This window comes from Lonchura striata, chromosome Z, assembly GCF_046129695.1.
Source record: "Lonchura striata isolate bLonStr1 chromosome Z, bLonStr1.mat, whole genome shotgun sequence".
In the NCBI taxonomy this organism is placed as follows: Eukaryota; Metazoa; Chordata; class Aves; order Passeriformes; family Estrildidae; genus Lonchura; species Lonchura striata.
The window spans coordinates 22,435,577-22,456,004 of record NC_134642.1 but is presented as its reverse complement, the minus strand read 5'-3'; the positions used below and the strand labels follow the sequence as shown (position 1 = coordinate 22,456,004).

Sequence of the window (20,428 nt, the reverse complement as noted above, 5' to 3'; positions counted from 1 at the left end):
TGGCCTCAAATATTTATAATTAACTATTTAGGCACATTCCATGAGCAGTTTCAAGGTGACAGTCGCTCTGTTAAAGATTTTTGTATTTTTTATTTTCAAAGTCTAAAGCACACAGAAAATTATGACTAATGTCAAAACTAGAGGCAAAAAACCTGTTTATTAAACATACTTCTGATAAAATTGTTTAAAATATCTGATTCTTTAAGTTTTCTTTTTTTACCAAGTGGCCTACAGTGTTTTAACAATGAAAAGAGGAATACTTTGCTAACTAGCACTATGAATCTCTTGATTTTCTTGACAGAAACAAACTGAAAGAGGAAACATGACCAAATTTAAGTCATTAAATATCAGAGAGGGTAGCAGTGATGTTTATAGTGAGGGCTGAGGAATGTAGGCTTTTAACAAACCAAGTTATTGTACATTGCCTTTTATTAGAATAAACTGCTCTCCAAACACCATAACAACTTATGCATATATTTCTATTCTGAATTACTCTCCATAAAACCTAACAACAACATTCTACTTTAGTGCCCACACTTCCAACAGAGTGCTGCACTTTATATGGGTGACAAGAGCTTTACTGCATCCTTCAGCCCTGTCAATCATGCAAGAAGGAAAGGCATCCCAGAAGACTCAAAGGTGTGCATAAGTAGCTGCTAGCTGTCAAATAAACTTGATTCCTACCACTGTTGCCTCAAGACATTGTTTAACAAAATCTCATAGGGGATTCTGAAATAAGAAATTATTACCATTGGCTTTAATCTGCCACAGTTTTGTGCTGCAATGGTGATCCAAATTTTCTTTTTTCATTATTCTCCAAAATGAAATTAAGAGAGGGGTAGGTAGACGGGGGTAAAAGTCCAATACCAGGTCCCAGATTCAGAAGCAATTACAGTCTGGCTCTAAATCTAAATTCTGTAAGATGTTTATTTTTACCAAAGTCCATGTAAGAATTTAAAATATGCAGATACATTACTCCCAATTCTGCCACTGTTAATCATTCTGAACATTTTTCATTCCTCCATGGAGACCCAGAAAGCTATGCACAATTTAAAATCTATTCTGCATGTCACTTTCTGGGAATTTCTTGCAAATGAGCACACTACGTTTTTAAGATCAGTATATCATAAAGGAGATACTACCCTATTCAATTAAGGAAATCATTCTCCAAGTGCTATGTTTCTTCATTATATGTTTCAGAAATGTTCAAATTTTCCCAATGAATTTTCTAAGTCCCCATAGGTAAATATGCAGATTCAGGTGAACAGAGAGACTGTCAATGCATTTGGAAAAAGATTTAAAATTTTTAAATGTTTGCTGTCATGCAGTCAACCCTTGCTTTAAACCAACGACTAGAAGAATCCATATGAGAGATAACGTAGAATCCAAAATAAAAATCTCATATTTAGACAGAAGTAGCAACAGCTCTATCTTAGATTTTTCTTTCTCTTTCATAATTTCTATCATACAGATTGGACTCTAGAGCTGTGAAGATGACTGTTCTCCCCATGGAAAATCCCTTCCCTTCCATGAAATTCAGGTGGTTTTTTAATCATTTGATGAAATGTTTTTATTGCCAAAACAACAACAAAGGAAAAAAAAACAATAAATCTTTTCTATTTTTTCATTTTTACAATGTTAGACAATATGATATGCTTCTTTACTAAGCCACTGTTGTAAAGGTAAAGAAAATTGAGGGCGTTTTTAATAAATCATCCACATGTGATGCCATTAAACTGCCAATGCCTAATGTCCTGTGACATTCCCAGTGCATAGTCCTGTGAAAAATGTGCTCATGTGAGTATAGTTAGTTTTCATATGAGCCTCTCCATTACAGGTATGCTGGACAGTCACTCTCCATTACGGGTATGTCAGAGTGCCGTCAATATACAGAAAATATTTACTACCGTGTGGGAAGGCTAAAGAAAACTCAGGTGATTGTACACATAAGTCTCATGCAGTCAACAGTTAATAGAGAGGGCATAAGGAAGTAGTCAGATTCTCAGCAGATTAACTGGGGTCTGTTCTTCACCTTCAATACTTTATTACCTTTGGCAAAGATCTCTGCTTAAAGTGCAGAAGACTGTCCTACACCTAAGCTAACTGCTGTCAGCATATTTCTTTCTGTATTTCCTATAAATAAAGTCTGAAGGGAAGTTCTCTCTATTCATGCAGATTTTTTTTTTCTTTAAGGTAATAGCTTCACAGCTTTTCTTTTTATGGATAGATAATAGCTCATTCTTGCCTTACAAAAAACCCTTAGGTTTTATGGCTTTGATTCTCAGCTTGCTGTCTTTCAAATGGAAGAAAGAGTTGTCTAGTTTTATGAACTAAATAATTTCTAAGCCAACATTCTTAAGTACCACAATATGTTCTGATAGCTCAATATAGGATTGCATGCCATGAGCAGGAAAAGTTATATAAGAGAAACAAAGAAATAAAAATTCTTTACCCCATGGAAAGGAAATGTTTCCTATGACCTGATTATCAAAAATATTGCTTTCTAATTCCAATCTTTCCAAACAGTGATAAAATTATAGTTTCTGAATTAACAGCCAGGGTCTTATGAAGCTGTTTACTGTTTGTAGTGGGTTTGTAGGTTTAAAATTTTTAAAGAGAAAAGGATGTTCTTGTTTGGCTTCTCTGAAGGTACTCACATGCTGCCTATAAATACAAGCACAAACAGCAGTGTATTTCCCAAGAGAATGTTTTATTCAACAGTGAAATATTCCCACCAGGAATCTTTTTGCTAGTCTTGAAATATATTTAATCTATTTTCTTTCCTCCTTGCCTTTCCATAGAGAATGAATTTATTATTATCTTAATAGCAATATCCTGACTTCTTTTAAAGCTCTGTGAAGGAAATGTGAGTTTGTGCTAATTATTTTCAGTTCTTAAACAACCACAATAGCAGAGGCTGGTTAATGTTTTCATTGAAGGAATTATTTAAGCTCCATTTCAGTCTCTCATTATAAATGAACAAAAGAAACAAAAAGTGATTTGCACTCGAGAATTACAGCATGAAGTGTCCCTCAGACAAAAACACCAGCTACTTACATCTTGGACAGACATGAGCAATGATGGGGATAAATTGTAAAGCATGCACATGCCTACACTTGACCCACAGTCTACCAACAAGAGAGAAAGCCAATATGGCCTCATTAAATAGAGGGGCAAAAATGCAGAATGCACAAAACCACAGCAATTATCCTGCTGCCAAGCAACCATAGGAAAAAAAAAAGAAAAAAAAAAAAAAAAGGAAGGAGAGAGAAAGTGGAGAAAGAACAAGAAAAGAAAAAAAAATAAAAGCAGACTGTGGGGATAAAAAAGGTGAAGTCAAATAGAAGCAAAAAATCCAAAGCTAGAGGATTTAAAATCCTGCAGATTAGAACCTTCTTTCTGGGTATAGTTAACACAAAATGCATGAAGGTTAAAAAGCTTCATGAACAAGAACTGAAATTATACTTCAGAATTACCTAGTTTCTAATTTACTGGAAAAATAGAACATGTATAGATGGGTATAGCTTCTCATCTTCATGAAAGATATTAAAAAAAAAAATGAAAACAAAACAAACAACAGCACATTTCTACTGTGATTTGAGCAAGACTGTGTCCAAGGCCTAAACAGATTTACTTTCTAAAACAAGCCAAATAAATACTGTTGTTCAAAATACTTGAAAGCATACACATAAATTTCTATGATATAAAACTAAACAAAACCAAAATATGAGGTCTGAAGAATTAATTTTCTGCTGTTTCTTTTGCTGCCTTACTTGGTTGACCATTAACAGGAATGGAATTGTTAACTCAACTGTAAAAGTTTAGAAGGTGCATCAGTTTTTAAATGGTCAGAATTAGTATGTGCCATGCAAGAATCTGGAGCAAGTAACAGCTTTAGAAATCATTCTACAAGCCTCAGTATGTTCATTTATCAATGCACCTTGTCACTGATCCGCAATATTTTCCTAAGGGCCAGAATAGACCAAAACCAATGTCAAATTGCATGAACAAATAATCTGAGATTAGCAAGGCCAGTCATTCCCAAATGTCATATAATCAGCAGTAACAGATTTCAAATTATTATTGGCATGAATGTAAGCATAAAATGAGACTTACCATTGTTTTGCAACATATATCATAATTAGTTGCACTTAAATTATCACCATATATTTATTTTGTTATTTTTGAGTGTGTTAGAAAAAATGATAGTAATGAAACTTTCCCGAAGTGAGAAAATAAGAAATGACAAATTTCATTCAGGAAAATAATGGAATTGATAATCTAATTTAATTCAGAGACTGAATAATTTGAAGAGGCAATTATTGTTCTTTCACTCTGAATCCCATTGCTCAGAAGGTTTTTATTTCATCTATGGAATTCCCTCAGCTTCCTTCAATTTTCTGTTTTGGAAGAAGAAACTGGCAAACTCTTCAGAATCACTTAATCAAAATTCCTGGGAACTCTGAGCATTGAATATTTTTCTTATGAAAATAAAACTTTACAATTATAATCTTCAGATTTTCTTCAGTACTTTAATTTTGGGCTTTTGTGACCCAGGACTGATAAACATAATTTTTTTAAAAAGGAATCAAACTAATCATTTGGTTTCTTCTTTTTAATGTTAAATGGTTTTAAATTAGAGAATAAGGGGCTTTGTAGAAAATTCACTAAACTGACATTATTGACATTGTCTCAAATCCGACTGACATGGAGTTCAACTATTTACAATAGAAGGCCCTGGTGTTCTTTTGTATCTCTACCACATTACTGCAAAAAAGGGAAATTTATGTAATTCTTCATGTTGGATTATTTATGAAAACAATAGTTTGTTTTTTGCTGTCATGTCATATGATTGTGCCTCTGACCACCTCCACTTTATTAGGAAGTAGAATTTCAGGAGTGATCTACTAGATTGCTAATAGTCATTATATAGATAGTATTTTCTGCTAATCAAATCTTACAGTATTTACAGCAATACTGCAAATATTTCAAATAGCTAACACAGTAGTAGAAAACAGTAGAACTGCTATCTTTATAATTTGCCATTCAATTACATAGATTTCAGTGAGTTCATGTCTTTACAACAAAGCACTGCACACCCCATTTATTCCAGATGAGTATGCTTTTTCATGGCTGGGTAGCCAAATTAACATTGTTTCCAGCAATAAAATTATTGGTTTTGTTTGCACTTCATCACCAGATTCATAAGCTTTTGTGACAGATTGTGAAATACTGCAATAGAAGCCATGATTTTCTTATGCCTGTGAAATATTGTCATCCAGTAGAAAAAATATGAGAATAAAGTAGCTCCATGTCATGAGATTTTTTTTTTATGTCTTTATACTGTGATTGTTATTTTAATAGAAAACTTGATTCATAGATTCTGGGGAATCTTTCTCTTTAAATTGTATTTTAGTTTAAAAATACTCTTCATTAAATGTGTGATGCTTTCTGCTAGTGATAAGACAGGTTTTAATAATACTTGAGTCCTTTTCGTTCTGAATAGTTTGTGAATATAGGAGAGTTTTTGTGGTTTTTGTTTTCCTGTAGGGGTTAAAAAAGACAAAAGGTGTGTCTTTATAGGATTGAAGGTTTTTCTTTTATATCTTCATATTTAGTATATCACTATTGCATGTGTTATCAATGAAGTCAGTTGGGTCAGATTTTTGCAAACAGAATTTCTAACTTCTCTCAGTTCTTTACACTCTAAATAAGCATCTAAATAATTCTGGAGGAGCTCAGAGCAGGGTGGGGCATTTGACGCAAATTGGCAAGTAAAAGACCAGACATCAAGTTGTAGTAAATTAGCTGTAGTAAATTAATTCATTTCAACTATTGATTTTTACCAGCTGAAGAAGTACACCTGCTTAACAAAAAACATTTCAGTTTTTTTTAATCACAGCAGGATTTTCTAATTATTTATTCAGTGTTCCATACATACATCTTTTGGGCTGTACTGCTGAGGAGGTCACTGTGTTTCTAATTTACTTTTAAAGATATTTTGAGGCCTTTTTATTTGAATGCAGTGGCCATTGACACAGCAGCTGCCCAACACTATGGGGTGGTGTATCCAGCCAGATAACCGCTTCCTCACGCTGTTAGCTCATGCTTAACTGCACCGCCTCTTCCAAGCACAACCACATCCCCTTTGCTCCTTGTGTTACAGGGTGTCTCCCTGTCCGTGCACAAAACACAGCACCCCTTTTACACTGTGTTGTGCGCATACTGTCAATAACGAGAGAATTTCCTAGAACGTGAGTCATATGCCTTTTGTGACAGTCTACTTGAAACTTGTTTTGTGTTAGATGCTGTTCTTATCTCAGCAAGTGATTCTTCACCATTTTCAGAGTTTCATAGACTTGAAGGCCAGAGGCCACATTCATTATCAGGCTATATATTTCAGACAAAATTCCTGCATTAAGCCATCCATGTTCTCCACATTACTCATAAATAACTTTTGGAAACAGAAAATTTGTATTTTAGAAAAAGCATCTCATCTCAAAATGCATCTTATTACTTGATTAGGGAGCATGAAATAATATCCTATATTAGCATACATTTATTAATTACACCAGAATTTCTCCAAAAAGAATTTTCAGTGCTCTTTGTTATATCTTTCTGTTTAAAACACTTAAATTAGTGTTAGTTAAGTCCAGCTTAGCTAAAAAAAAATAAAATTGTAATTATATAAAATTATAATTGCATATACAAGTGAAAGAAGTACCAGCAAAATTGTAACATCCAGTTAATTACCTGTGTTTAAGGCTGGGAAAGAGGCAGAACACAGCAACCAAGAGACTCTGCACAGAGGGAGACAGAGCAGACAACCAAGCACACTCAGTACGCTCCCAAATGCCTGCCACGATGCTGCTCTGAGAGCCTGCTTGACTTGAAGGCATTTGAATTTGACTCCCAGCATGAAGTTACTGGAAATGGTATGACATCTAGATAAAACAGGAAAACTCGTCTGTTCAGGGTTTGATTTGTGTCCCAGAGATAAAAGACCTCAAAAGAGTAATACAAAAGCAGAAAGAGCAAAAGAGTAATGTAATAAAAAATCCCCAATCTAATATAATAAAAAAGGATTAAAGTGTAAAAAATAAAATCTATATATTGAGCAGATAAATTTGGTGGGTTTAATCTGTAAATTTTGCAGTTGCATTAGCTAAACATGGAAACAGAAACAAGACTGACCTTTTTTAAAAACAAATTTTTATAAACACTATAATCTTTGGGGAATAAAATTATTAACTAAAACAGGATCTTCATCATGAAGGTGTTGAAGACTACATCACTACGTGGAAATGGATAAAACTCGTGGATTTTTAAATTTTCATTTTAAACAGGGAGAATGTGATCTATTACCAGATGGGGTAAATTTTTTTTCCAAGTTTGCTTATTCACACTCAGTTTTAGACCTCCTGGAAATAGCTATCAATGCCCAGATATTGTAGAGGCAGATCAACATTCAGTGCCAGTTTGTAGTAGAATATGTGACACAATCATATACGAGACATGACATTTCCTCCTGTTCAGAAGACGAGATGCAGGGCATTGTAAGGAAAGAAGAAAAGAGTCTCTCCCTCAGGTCTCCAATAGAGTGCACTCAGTCACAGTATATTCAAAGAAAGGAAAATGACGTGCTATTTCAACATGTGAAACAGTCATCATGATGACAAGAACAAACAAAGCAAACATTGAGCTGAACTTACTTTTTTTACAGTCTCACATCTCAAGAATGAAAACAGAACGGTATTTTCTGCCTTCCACTACACCTTCCTCATAATGTTCAAGTCTAAGGAGAAAATAATTATGGGCATCTTCTGTGTCTACACAGGAGTACCTCCTATCACAACTACACTCACAGGAACATCTTGATGATTAAATTTCATGTAAATAATTTCTGAGATAAAAAGTTTCATGCTTCTCCATTTACATTCTAGAAAAAGACAGCCGATTTTATGAATGACAATGAAAAATTTTGTAAGAGCTAACATACTCCAAATCTTGGAGTAGCAAATCAAGTTACTACACATAATAGCTGCCAATGAGCTCTCACTCTCCTTAGTCTTATGCCACCATCATTCATCTCCTTGGCACTCTGGTAACACACAGCAGCAAGGAAGGCAGGAAAAATGAACTCTCACACAATGGTAGTTGAAATGATGGATGAGAACATAGATAAACAAGTCTCACTGTAGTTGAGACACTCACTCTTTGGTCTCACAATCAAAACAAATAAAAAGTCAGAAAACAATTCAAATGAAGTTACTAAAAAATATCTATGAAAGGACCAGTACAGCTCTAGAATTCTTTCAAACACCAGGAATCTATGTACTTAGAAAGACTGTATTTCAGTTATGACATAGGTTCCCTATATTGAGATAATAAGGAAACAGCGGAACAGCATGGCAGTAAGTAAACATAGTATTTTTAGAGGATATTGTTACAATTTATAGATTTGGAAAGGAAAAATATAATATACATCACATATTTTATATATATTACCATATATATATACAATAATTTTTTTCCAATTTGAATTTCTATCCTTACAATCTGAATGTTTAGCATTCACAGTATTGCTTTATTATTGTTTAAAGTTAATTAAGAAGATTCTTAGATTGGCCATGTATGAGCCTCTTCTTGCATTTTCCAAGTAACTTCAACTATTTTTTAACTAGCTGTTAGCAATCTTCAACAAACTCTAAACACATACTGGTAAAATCTTTAATTAAATCATATTACCTTAATAAATTAGTAAGTTGAGGGACAAAATCACTGAGCATGAGACTGTGGTGACACTTAGAACAAAAAAAAGCTGGATGACATGCTGCGAAAAGATGTGCTTTTGGATGACCTGCAAGCAAGCAACTAAACAGATTAAACATTGGCTGCCCAAAAATTGGCTAAGCAATGACAGTTTCAAAAATATTATTAAGCAGCCTGTAGAAATGAAGTAATTGTCTCAGTGCCATTTGTATAAAACCAGGGCTGGTAATCAAAATAATTACTTTTATATTTAAGTCATTTGTGAGTCAGTCAAAGCCAAGTGGGACTAGAGATAGAGCAGCACTACATCAGAAAGCCCTTGTGTTTAAATAATTCTCTGACTCACAGATTAAGGAGATGTTTATTATTATTTTTCATATATAAATATTATAAAGTAAAGCTAACTTTGCTTTTATTATTAGAATGTCAAATTATGAGGAGTTTGGCTTTCACACTAAAACTTCTACAATATAAGTTTACGTAGAAGAGTGGTCACAGTAAGTCATCCATTCAGTACATAAATATATCAGGTAGGAATCCAAGCAGGAAATCCAGATATGATATTGAAACTAACATGTACACTAGATTCAAAGTGCTACCTTCTGTGTTATTTCTACATATTTTTGCCTTCCATTACACACGTTCAGTATGGGGATATTTTTTCATTCTCAAATTTGATATATTTCGTCCAACAAAATATATAACCTATTGATCTGTGCTTCTGTCTCATTTTAATACATGTTGTGTTAAAGACAGAATATTATTTCATTCCAGTAGAAAAATCAAGGAATTTAAAATATAAGTCTTGTCTTGACATGAAGCTATGCTTCACACTGATATTTTAATATCAAGTGGGATTATAAAAAAATTCAAAATGAGAGTGTTGCACAACATTGGTGATTGGACTAAATGGTCCTGGAAATTCCTCTTGAGTCTATCTGCTCTGGAGTACATACCCTTTTGTTAAATGTACCTCAGCATGCAAGGCGCACTTATTTGAGAAAAAAAGGGAAAAACACTCTTTCACTAGACATGAAGCCTTGAAACAGCCTTGCTTCAGACATACTTTTTCTTCTTCAGGTAATAGTTTCTATCAGATACAAATAGCCACAAATTTATTATGTACTATTTTCCATTATTATTTTTTTGAAGAACTAAACTTAGAAAACATTTTGGCAAGGATTGTAAAAGGATTATTTAAGGATAATTATAAAAAAAATTTGGCACACTTCAGACATCTTATCCATCGCAGGAATATTAATGGTACCTCCTGGTAATCCCTAAAATGTATTTTTGTATGAAGTATTTTTATCCAAATTATAGCAGGAATTTATAGGACATCATGAACCAAGGAAATCATCACTTGACTCATCTCAGGCAATTGTAAGCCCTTTCTACAGTTTGTATTTTCTCAGCTATTACACAATCTCAGACATCTGTGAGTGCTCTTCCAGGATTTAGCAGGGCTAAAGAGGGCTCCCTCACTACAACTTTAATTTTACGAAATGGGAAATGTGATCACTCGAGTACATTTATATTATTGAAATAATGCAAGAAACAGGTGTTTTCGAATAAGAACTCAGTTCCCAGTTGCACTGTTCCATTAAACAGTTGCACTGTTCCAAATTCTCTTGCCTGACAGTGACCCAGTTCCAGAGCTGCTATATTTACTCATGCAAAACAGGAAAACTTTTGAAGGTTGTTCAGTTATTGAAAGTTTAGTTCTCAAGAAAATGGATCACTTTAGTTTTAATCAAATAATTTGTATATATATTACACTAGCAATTATATTATCTAAACACAATTATCTGTGGCTAAGAAGGGAGCAACTAATGGTGGTTGGTTTGATGCACTTTTTATGGGCTTGTAAATTACTTCAGAAAAATAAATGTGTGACTCAACCTACAAAAAGCTTCATATTTCTAAAACCAAAACCACAAATGGTCTTGAAGTTGCTCAGATATTTGGTTTCTTGTTTTTCCCATCAGCTTCATTTCTCCCAGGAGAGGAAAGTGCTAAAACTCCATTAAGACAGACCAATTGCGATTACAGTCATCCCAGATCAAGAAAGACCAGGAAGTACTAGCAGTCTTATATTAAATTATCAAGCAATTCCTCCTTAAATTTTGCAGATTCTTGCGCACATTCTAAATCCTTAAGGGAATTAGGCAAAATAAATCTAGAATTCTTATCTTCCAGGATTTTCTCCTTACCCAAATAAACATGCCCAGACAGGGTTCATTGAGTGAGGACCACGCAGCTCTTTGTAAAATTAATTTAGTAAAAAAAATTCAGATAGACACTGCATTAATTTCCTCTTCAGGGCTACTACAATTTTCTTTTAGAAACAGGCTCCTTTAGTTAGTTCCTGTTTAATTGACATACAGAAAATTCTTCAAATAAGGACAAAAATAAACTGAAGCCAATGTAAACGAAAGTCACTTCTTTTATTTCAGGCAATCACATTTCACATTTTGCTTCATTTATAGCATGTTTGAATTTTGAAAAAAAACTTTACTGATCCACAGATTTCCCCTTCCTATTTAATTTGTAAATATAATTCTACAAAAAAAACATAAGGAAAATGAATCCTGGAAGTAGTTACCTCCAGCTAAAAATTTGAAATACCCAGTTTGATAGCTATTTTCAAAAGTAAACTAGGCAGAGAAATATTTGTTTACAATATTTCAAATGAGAAGAGCACAGACTATTATATAATTACATCATTTCTTAAAGGCATAACATTGATACAGCTATTCTCATCTTTCTAATAAGAACATGTCAGATTTGATGCCTTACAATCTGAATTTTCAAAGTCTCTTTTTACTTTGCACAGCATAATACCCCTGTGGAATAGCAAATTGAAAAGTTGGATTAAAATATTAAGTACAGTTTTACTGACATGAAAAATCATCTGTATAAGGTAATTTACAGAAAACCAAGTAACTAGGATCAGGCTACCAATTATATGTAATTATACTGCCTGTCCAACACCACTTTTTTACCCTTCACTCTAGGTAGTGCATTGATGCTGAATTTCAAGAGACCCTGCTACAGGTTGTAAAATTTTTTGCCCTGGAGAATTTCTTTGCTACTGCATTAAGAGGTCATGACATCAGATTAACTGTGATTGAGGATCAATGCCACTCAGAACTGGTTTGACTTTTCAGCAGTGTTTGTCTCACTATATTGAGTACTACTTTACTTGCAGAGAATGAACAAGAAGGATTTGCTGGTCTGACATTGAACAGCAAGCCATCGTTTGTTCCATCGTTCAATATTTTAATCAGAAAGAAAAGTCATATTCTGAGGGCAGCCTGACACATCACATCATAGGAGCAGATCTCAAATCAGCAAGACTGTGATGAAGCATCTGCTCACTACAGTGCACATCACTCCTCTTAAGAGTCGAAATGTAAAACAGGGATGATAAAAAACAGAGACATGCAGTCATCTTTTAATGAGAATCAAGAGGATGACATGTGAGAAGACTGGGAATTCATCTTCAATACTTTCCCTCAAATATTCTGCATGAAGAATATAGGTAATATACTAGCCTAGTAGCAGAGAAGGGAAAACCCAAAACAAACAAACAAAAATCACTGTTGCCAAAAGGATAACACATTCCAAAACAGCAAGGAGAGGCTTTTTGTAATCCATTCTCTTTTTCCTGAGTTTCTGCCGCAGGGATCTCAAACACTGGGTCTCTGAGGAGGAAGAGATGCCAACTGTCCTCCTCCTGAGCAGCTCCTAGCAGTTAATTCATGAAGTGTCAATGAAAGGCAGCCTGTTCGCTGTGTCTCTCAGGCTGGCTGTCTACAGCAGTGGGTGGTGACTTAGTGGGATGATGTAACCCAAAGTGGCTGTCGGCAGTAGGTCACGGTTCATCTGCTTCCACTAAGGAATTGCAGCTGTGCAGTCTACAGCCTTTACTCAGGAGAAGATTGGCCACATGCTTGAAAGCAATTCTGTAGCTGTTACTTCTATCTTTCCCAAAGAAAGACACAGGAAAGAAGGAGATTAGAGAGAGCCACAGTGGGTCACTGGTATGGCCGACATCCAGCCTCAATGAGACAAGAGCCATTAAACAAAGTAATCACAAAGTATTAAGACATACAGGGGAAGGCTGAAGGAATATAAGCACTAAAAAAAGCAAAATATTTGAAAATTATGTTCAAAGTCACCAGCTTCCCAGGTACCAATCCACAGTGATTGGTACCTGGGAACCTTCTGAACAGTGTTATAGTGTAAAATTAAGCATAAAGCCTAGAAAAGCAGATAGTATCAGTATTTCAGAAGAAAAGGCTCATAATTCAGAAAAACAAAGTAACCCAAAGAAGTGGAAAGGAATGAAAACAAAATGTCAGAAAACTGCTGATTAAAGCCCTTAATTTCTTAGGAAAGCTAGTGGATTTCTCATTTCAGTGTGTGCCCTTTGTCTCTCATTTGCATGGTAGACATTCCAGTGAAAATCAAATCAAGCAATTTTTCAATAACAAAAAAAGACTAAGGAAAATTCCATTAAATTTGAAAGGAAAATACCCCATGTTTGTCCTATAGGTATAAATATGGTCTAGCCTAGTGTCAGGGATGTGCCCAGTGAACTTCAGTCATGAAATCCCTACATAATCCATTATCTCCCCAGGCTGCCATCTACATTGGTGAGAAAACTGAATTATTTGTAACAGTGAGTTGACTACAACAGAGGGGATTTACAAAATTCTAGCCATTTTCAGAACAAAACATCTGAGTACTTCTTCCAGAAGTGTTCCACGTGGAAATTTTGGATTGTCTTGAATACACTTCCTGAAAATTATTAAAGTGCATGTAACCAGTTTGTATGTTTCAATATGGTGTTTAGCATCCTGGGTGGAGGAATCCCAATCTTCCTTCAACTATCCCCTAAAAGATGCTGTTGCAGAACTGATTAATAAGTGCAGAAATGTAACAGCTATAAATAGTCAGTAGGAACTCTGCAAGTGCAGACAGGGTCATGTACAACAGTCCTTTGTAGGTGGGTAATATGTTTAGAAGCTAGTTTCTCTGTAATCCAAGCCAACCAATAACAAAGAATCATGCATGTGAATGAGTGATCACACAGCACCATCCAAGTGTAAAAAGTGGTTCAGAGAATTTCACCTGATCCTGATGAAGACAACAAGGAGTCTTGAGATCATGATTTGGACAGCAGTTGATCATTCTGTCTGAAAGAATTAAAAATAGTTCTATCCTGTTGCAGTGTGCTCATGGGCACTCTGTGCCCCTTCCCCAGGACCCTGTGACTCTGATCAAGATAACCCTGGACCCCTCCTCCCTGCCCTGACAGGGTTGGTGGAGAACCAAGAAGCCCTCCCTGTCCAAAGTCTAAATAGACCCCTGACACTTCCTGTTCGTCCTCTTTTGCCCTGCTCTCCCCTTGGACACCACAGAATAAAGAGAGCTGGACCAACATACAGTGGGGTAAGAGACTCCTTTGGAAATCTTTACCTATCTCCTGATATTTCTCCCCTCAAAGCCTTGGATCTCTGAGCTAGCCTGATAATTTAGGGAGCTTTGACAAGGCATTTTTATTAAAAAAAACATGAGCTTTTTATTAAACAAACATTCTGCCTATGAGCATTTTTGCAATAGCTAAAGAAAGAGATAATTGACATTTGTAGCCACAATCAGAAGCAATACAAGAAGGAAGCTTCTGGAGAACAGAGATACATGAAACATATTTCATAGACATATATATTTCATATGCAATATAAAAAGTAACAAAACAATAAAAATAATTAGAACCAAACAGAATAATTCTACTGGAAGGGATCAACAATGATAATCTAGTCCAAATGCCTAATAACTAGGTAACTGATAGAAGACTGTCAATTTTCAACCTAAGCCATTCTTCTAAAAGCATATTTTCACATAAATTACAGATCTATTATAATATAATTCTCTAAATTATAGATCATGTTCAGCATGAAGTTTCACACAAATAGATATTCAGGTGACCTATAATCCAATTATTTTGCTTGGTAGAAGAACTGAAATGCATAATGAAAAAAGTAAAGAACTGGGGCTATAGATGACCTTTAGGTATCAAAAGGAAGAAATTGAAACTGGCTTCTTCATTTGTGTAGGCCAAAAAAGTAAAACAATATATATCTTTGGTCAGGGCAAGGAGGAAACTGAAGAGCATTAGACATAAAGAGTATAAAGGCTTGTTTTCAGAACTCTGAATCACAGAAGATAGAAAGTTAGGTAAAATACCATACAAAACCAGATTTTAAAATTTCACTGAAAAGTTAGTGAAATCATAGAAAACATCAATAAGTGGAGAGTAAAAATAAAGTAGGAATTACAGAGGGTGAAAAAGATAGACTTGGCTTAGAAAATTAAAGAAGTCCATAAGAAATAAGCAGTATTTTTGTAGAATTATGTAAGAAGAATCATCAAACACTGAACAGACTACAGTGATATGCATAAATGTAAATCTAACTATAAAACAAAACCCCCAAAAAAAATTCTGAATACAGGTACAGTGAGAAAAGAATTGTTCAAGAAGAGTGAAAACAAAACTGTCAGGTATGCTTTTATGTATTTAAAAATTATCTGTGAGAAAAAATTTTTTTTTAGAAAAGAAAACTTTAATGAGATTGTAGAATAAGTCTGCCAATCACAACTACAGTGCCAGTTGGACACAGGCAAGGATCTCATTCTTATTATTGAAGAAATTACTGTCAAGTATTGTGGTTTTTGTCCAGAAAACTAATACCCTAAATATACTTTGGAATATAAAATACTGGTAACAATGGTAGGCTTAGTAATTTGTAGCTGTTGTGGCTAGTAAAACTTGAAAAATGAAAGAAAAACATTTAGTCAACAATAAAAAAATTAAGAAGGAACTACCTGAGGACTAGTTTTAGTAAACAGGAATGAAATAATGGAAAATAGGCTCAGATGTTTATTTATTTAAATTGAAAGATTAAACAATAAAAAAGTATGTTGGTAGAATGGGCTTTTACTGCAAAATTGTCAGTATGTTAATGTGGGAGACGGTGAGGCCGGGGGCAGCACTGGCTGTGTGTGCGGGCAGGGCAGGGCAGGGTGGGGCAGGGCAGGGTGGGGCAGGGCAGGGCAGGGCAGGGTGGGGCAGGGCAGGGTGGGGCAGGGCAGGGTGGGGCAGGGCAGGGTGGGGCAGGGCAGGGTGGGGCAGGGTGGGGCAGGGCAGGGTGGGGCAGGGCAGGGCAGGGCAGGGCAGGGCAGGGAGGGGCAGGGCAGGGTGGGGCAGGGCAGGGTGGGGCAGGGCGGGGCAGGGTGGGGCAGGGCAGGGCAGGGCGGGGCAGGGCAGGGTGGGGCAGGGCGGGGCAGGGTGGGGCAGGGCAGGGCAGGGTGGGGCAGGGCAGGGTGGGGCAGGGCAGGGTGGGGCAGGGCAGGGCAGGGCGGGGCAGGGCAGGGCAGGGAGGGGTGGGGCAGGGTGGGGCAGGGCAGGGTCGGGCAGGGTGGGGCAGGGTGGGGCAGGGTGGGGCAGGGTGGGGCAGGGCAGGGTAGGGTGGGGCAGGGTGGGGCAGGACAGGGCAGGGCGGGGCAGGGTGTGGCAGGGCAGGGCAGGGCAGGGTGGGGCAGGGCGGGGCAGGGCAGGGTGGGGCAGGGCAGGGTGGGGCAGGGCGGGGCAGGGTGGGGCAGGGCAGGGCAGGGCGGGGCAGGGTGGGGCAGGGTGGGGCAGGGCAGGGCAGGGCAGGGCAGGGTGGGGCAGGGCGGGGCAGGGTGGGCCCGGCCCCGCTGAGGCGCTGCCCGCACAGCCCCGCCCCGGCCATGTCCCAGCCCCACGGTGGCCACGGGCCCCAGCCCGCCCGAGGCCGAGCTCACAGCCACCCTGGAGCCCCGGGATGGCCTCGCCGTGCCCAAATGACCGCAGGGCCCACCTGGGGAAGGGCCCAGGAAGGCCAAAGGGTATTTCAACAAAAGCCTGTGGCAAGCACACGTCCTGAACCTACCTCCTCTCTGAATTTGTTTGAATTCATCATCAGATGGACAGTGTTGAAAGAATTAGTGGTAGTTATGTGTGTTCTTTTGTATATTTTTTCTGTCTTTCTCTCCTTGTCTTTCATTTCCTAGCCATTGGAGCAGCTTGCCTGGAGAAGATGTGGATACCCCATCCCTGGAACTGTTCAGGGCGTGATGGGGTTCCGAGCAATGTGGTCTAGTGGAAGATGTCCCTGTTCATGGCTGGGGCACTGGAATGAGAAGATCCATAAGGTCCCTTCTGACCCAAACCATTCTAGGCTTCTGTGAGGATAAATAAAATAATCCATTTTCTGAAAAGATCTTTTTGAGTATACCTTGTTAACACTTCTTTTACAAAACTCTTTCATGGTATGAATAGAACAAAGTTATTAGTACATCAGTCACTACCATAAGTCCCCTTCTTTCACGGTATTTATTTTATCCTGCAAAGTTAAAAAGAGAATCACATGTGACAATAGGCTAAATTATACTCAGTGAAAATAAAACTTAAGAGAATGTTGAATTTGCAAATACCAGAAAATGCCAATACTAATTTATGCTATATACTTTATGATGGTTTTCACTATTGTTAGGCCTGACAGGAAAACTGGAATTTCAGCATTACCTTTTGTCTCATGTTAACAACACACACACACACACACACACACACACACACACACAAAAAAAAAAAAATCAAAGTAGTGGGAAGACAACAAAAAGAAAAATTCTGATATGCCTTGATATTTTCAGTTATAAATATAAAATATTTTTAATTTTTCATATGTTTTAAAACAGTCTATCATCTACACACTCTATAGTTTCCATTCTTCTAAAATAATTCAGTAACCATCAGACTCAAATGTACACACTTATTCTTGTCTTCTCCTTGCTGCTCAGATAAAGACCTCATTATCCCTTCCATAAGACAGATTTGTATCTGAGTTCATGGACAGCTCTACAATTTTCACTTACAAGCTTATGCCCCAAATAATATAATTAATGTACTGCAACAAATAACAGCAAATTTTGTTTTATCAAACTGTTCCTTTATGTAGAATTAAATATTTAAATGTAACATGTTTTTATAAAGCCTGTGTTAAATAAAAATTATATATATAAATTAAATAAAAATTTCATCTGTGTTAAATAAAAATTTCCAGAAAAATAGTCATTTCTCCTGTGCAAATTTTGCTTATATTCTGTTTAAACCACAATTTTCTGAGAAATTTGCCTACACATATCTTACAATTTCTAATAATCCTTAGTGTCAGAGCTGAGTGGCCTGATCTCTTCCTTAATTGCTTTTCACTTATAACAAATTTTTTGCTGTTTCTGCATCAAGCATGCACAGCATAATTGCACTGGTTAGGAATAGTGAAAACCAATTAGAAAATTTTTTCTATAACATTAAAATCCATATAATGGTCCCTTTTTCTATTCCTATTTCCTTTGGTTTTTTGTTTTTTTTTTTTTTTTTTTTTTTTTTTTTGTGGGTTTTTTTTTTGTTTTTTTTTTTTTTTTGAGAAATCATCTGATCATGTGTATTTTTTGAAATTTCACAGTACATATTCTTGGAAAATGAAAAATTCTGTCCACCTGTATAATGCTACTTCTGTTACTAAAAAAGATATATGATATCCAGAAATCAAGATTTCAAAAAAAAAAAAAAACTTGGCTTGGTTAAGATCCACACAAAATGTATAGACATTGTTTCTCTCCTCATTCATTCCTTTTCCTTTCATCCCTACTACATAGAATTACATATTACAAATTACATAGAATTCTGTGATAAAAAGAACACATTTAATATAGCACTGACATGTTCTGGTTTTGGGGTTTTTTTAAGTGCTTTGTCACACAGATTTTCATTCACTTTTACAAACTAAATCACTTTTGTTAGAGTTCTTTCAAGGCTTTTGCTTTTTGTGCAATTATGATGCCAAGTAGCTTTCAAAAGTATCTCCCATCACTGACCACCTCCCTTTCCTTCCTGTTTTCTCCAGAGCTGACCTATATTGGCAGCCCCACCACCTGGGAAATGCCTTTCACATACAACTACAGAGAACTTCTCAAATTCTGGCTGGGAGGCAATGTAAAAACCTTGTGGTCTGAGGAAACCATCAGAGCAGAATACAAATTTTGTATCCAGCATGGGCATTTTTGCTACCCAAACCCTGCATGTTTCTCATTGCTCTAGGAGCACTGAACAGGGCTCCAGAAACAGCACGTTTCCTCCTGGCTGCTTCCTGCTAATGATCTGAAGTCTGGCAAAGTAGCTCGAACCTCTCCCCTCTCCACACCCAATCCCTTGGTCATTAACCTTCTTAGTGCTGACAACAACGACAAAATCTGAACCATCTTTACATACACAGGAAATGGCTTGCCAGGGATTTGATCTGGAGCAAAAATCAACCCTTTTGAGCCCACCGTTATTTTTAAGAGTTTTTGGTTATGAGGCATATTAGCATTTTACACTCTGCAATGAGAGGAAAAAAGCCAAATCTAAACCGCCAACAGTTTATTCAACTTGCCCTCAATTCCACTACTCCTTTCTCACCCCTCACACCCACACACACTTTATGTCTTTATTACATCAGAGAATGCTGTCTCAATTATGCAGTACAGTATAGTACAGTACATCTGGTGGCTTAGAAAATAAATCACAGGACTATTTTTCTAAGCATTTAAATAAAATTGTTTTATCATTTGCTTCTTCCTACTAACAACACCATCAGTCCAAATGGCTTGCTTGGCTTTGTAAGCTTTCCCACTAGCTCACCAGGCCTAGCACAAAAATTTCACAGCTGTGCCATATGTTTGACAGTGTTAACAATGAGTCCCTGGTTACACTATGAAATTTCATTTTGTGTTCCTTAAGCCTCCACTCCCCACATTCTACGAGGATGACAGACAAGTTTGGGAAACCAACCCTGTCTCTTTTTCTAGCAAAAGAGGTATTAGTGAACAATAAAAACCAACCTTTTTATTAGGGAACTCCCAACATCTTTTCAAAACACATCTGGAACAAGCTCCAAAGCATTAAGGCCTCAGGTTCCCCCTCCCCATCCTACTCCTCCCTCACCCTAATTCAGACTTGTGGATTAAAAGCACAACACCCACTCATGTAGTTTTACCTACTCAGTTATTGAAATCGAACAAATAAGACAAACATTTATATACACACCATTTTCCTAGAGTTTAGATTATTCCTTGCTAATTCAGGTCACTTGTACCAGTGTGGTGTTAAAATAGGGGTGTTTAAGGTTTACATTTACTGAAACCTTCATTTAAATTCTTTTTGTTGGTTTTTCAGACCAGCAGGTTATTGGATTAAAATTCTGTATGCACTAGAGGCCAGCTAAGGCAAAGGCTGAGCAGAAACTTAGCTGAGCTCAAGCATTGTCAGCTGACAGCTGTGTAGCCAGGACATCTGCCACTCTCTGTGTGGATGTGCTTCTAGTCTAATGCATGCTCTGATTATCTTACAGAGGAAGTAATGGCCCAGATTTTACAGGAAAATCACTTTTAAAAAAACATATCTGAGTATATATGAGTATTTACTTGGAAAGTGTCAGTACTATGAAGCTACATGTTCTTAGCTCAGAGTTTCAGTGTATGTAATTCAGCACTCATGGTAGCATTTTGACATAGCTACACTATATTT

At 36.6% G+C, this 20,428-nt stretch overlaps 1 protein-coding gene across 1 annotated transcript in view; it reads right to left on the bottom strand.

Moving 5' to 3' along the window:
* Positions 1-20,428, bottom strand: part of LOC110473153 (ADAMTS-like protein 1) — a 309,111-nt gene that overhangs the window by 225,013 nt on the left and 63,670 nt on the right. The window lies entirely within an intron of this gene.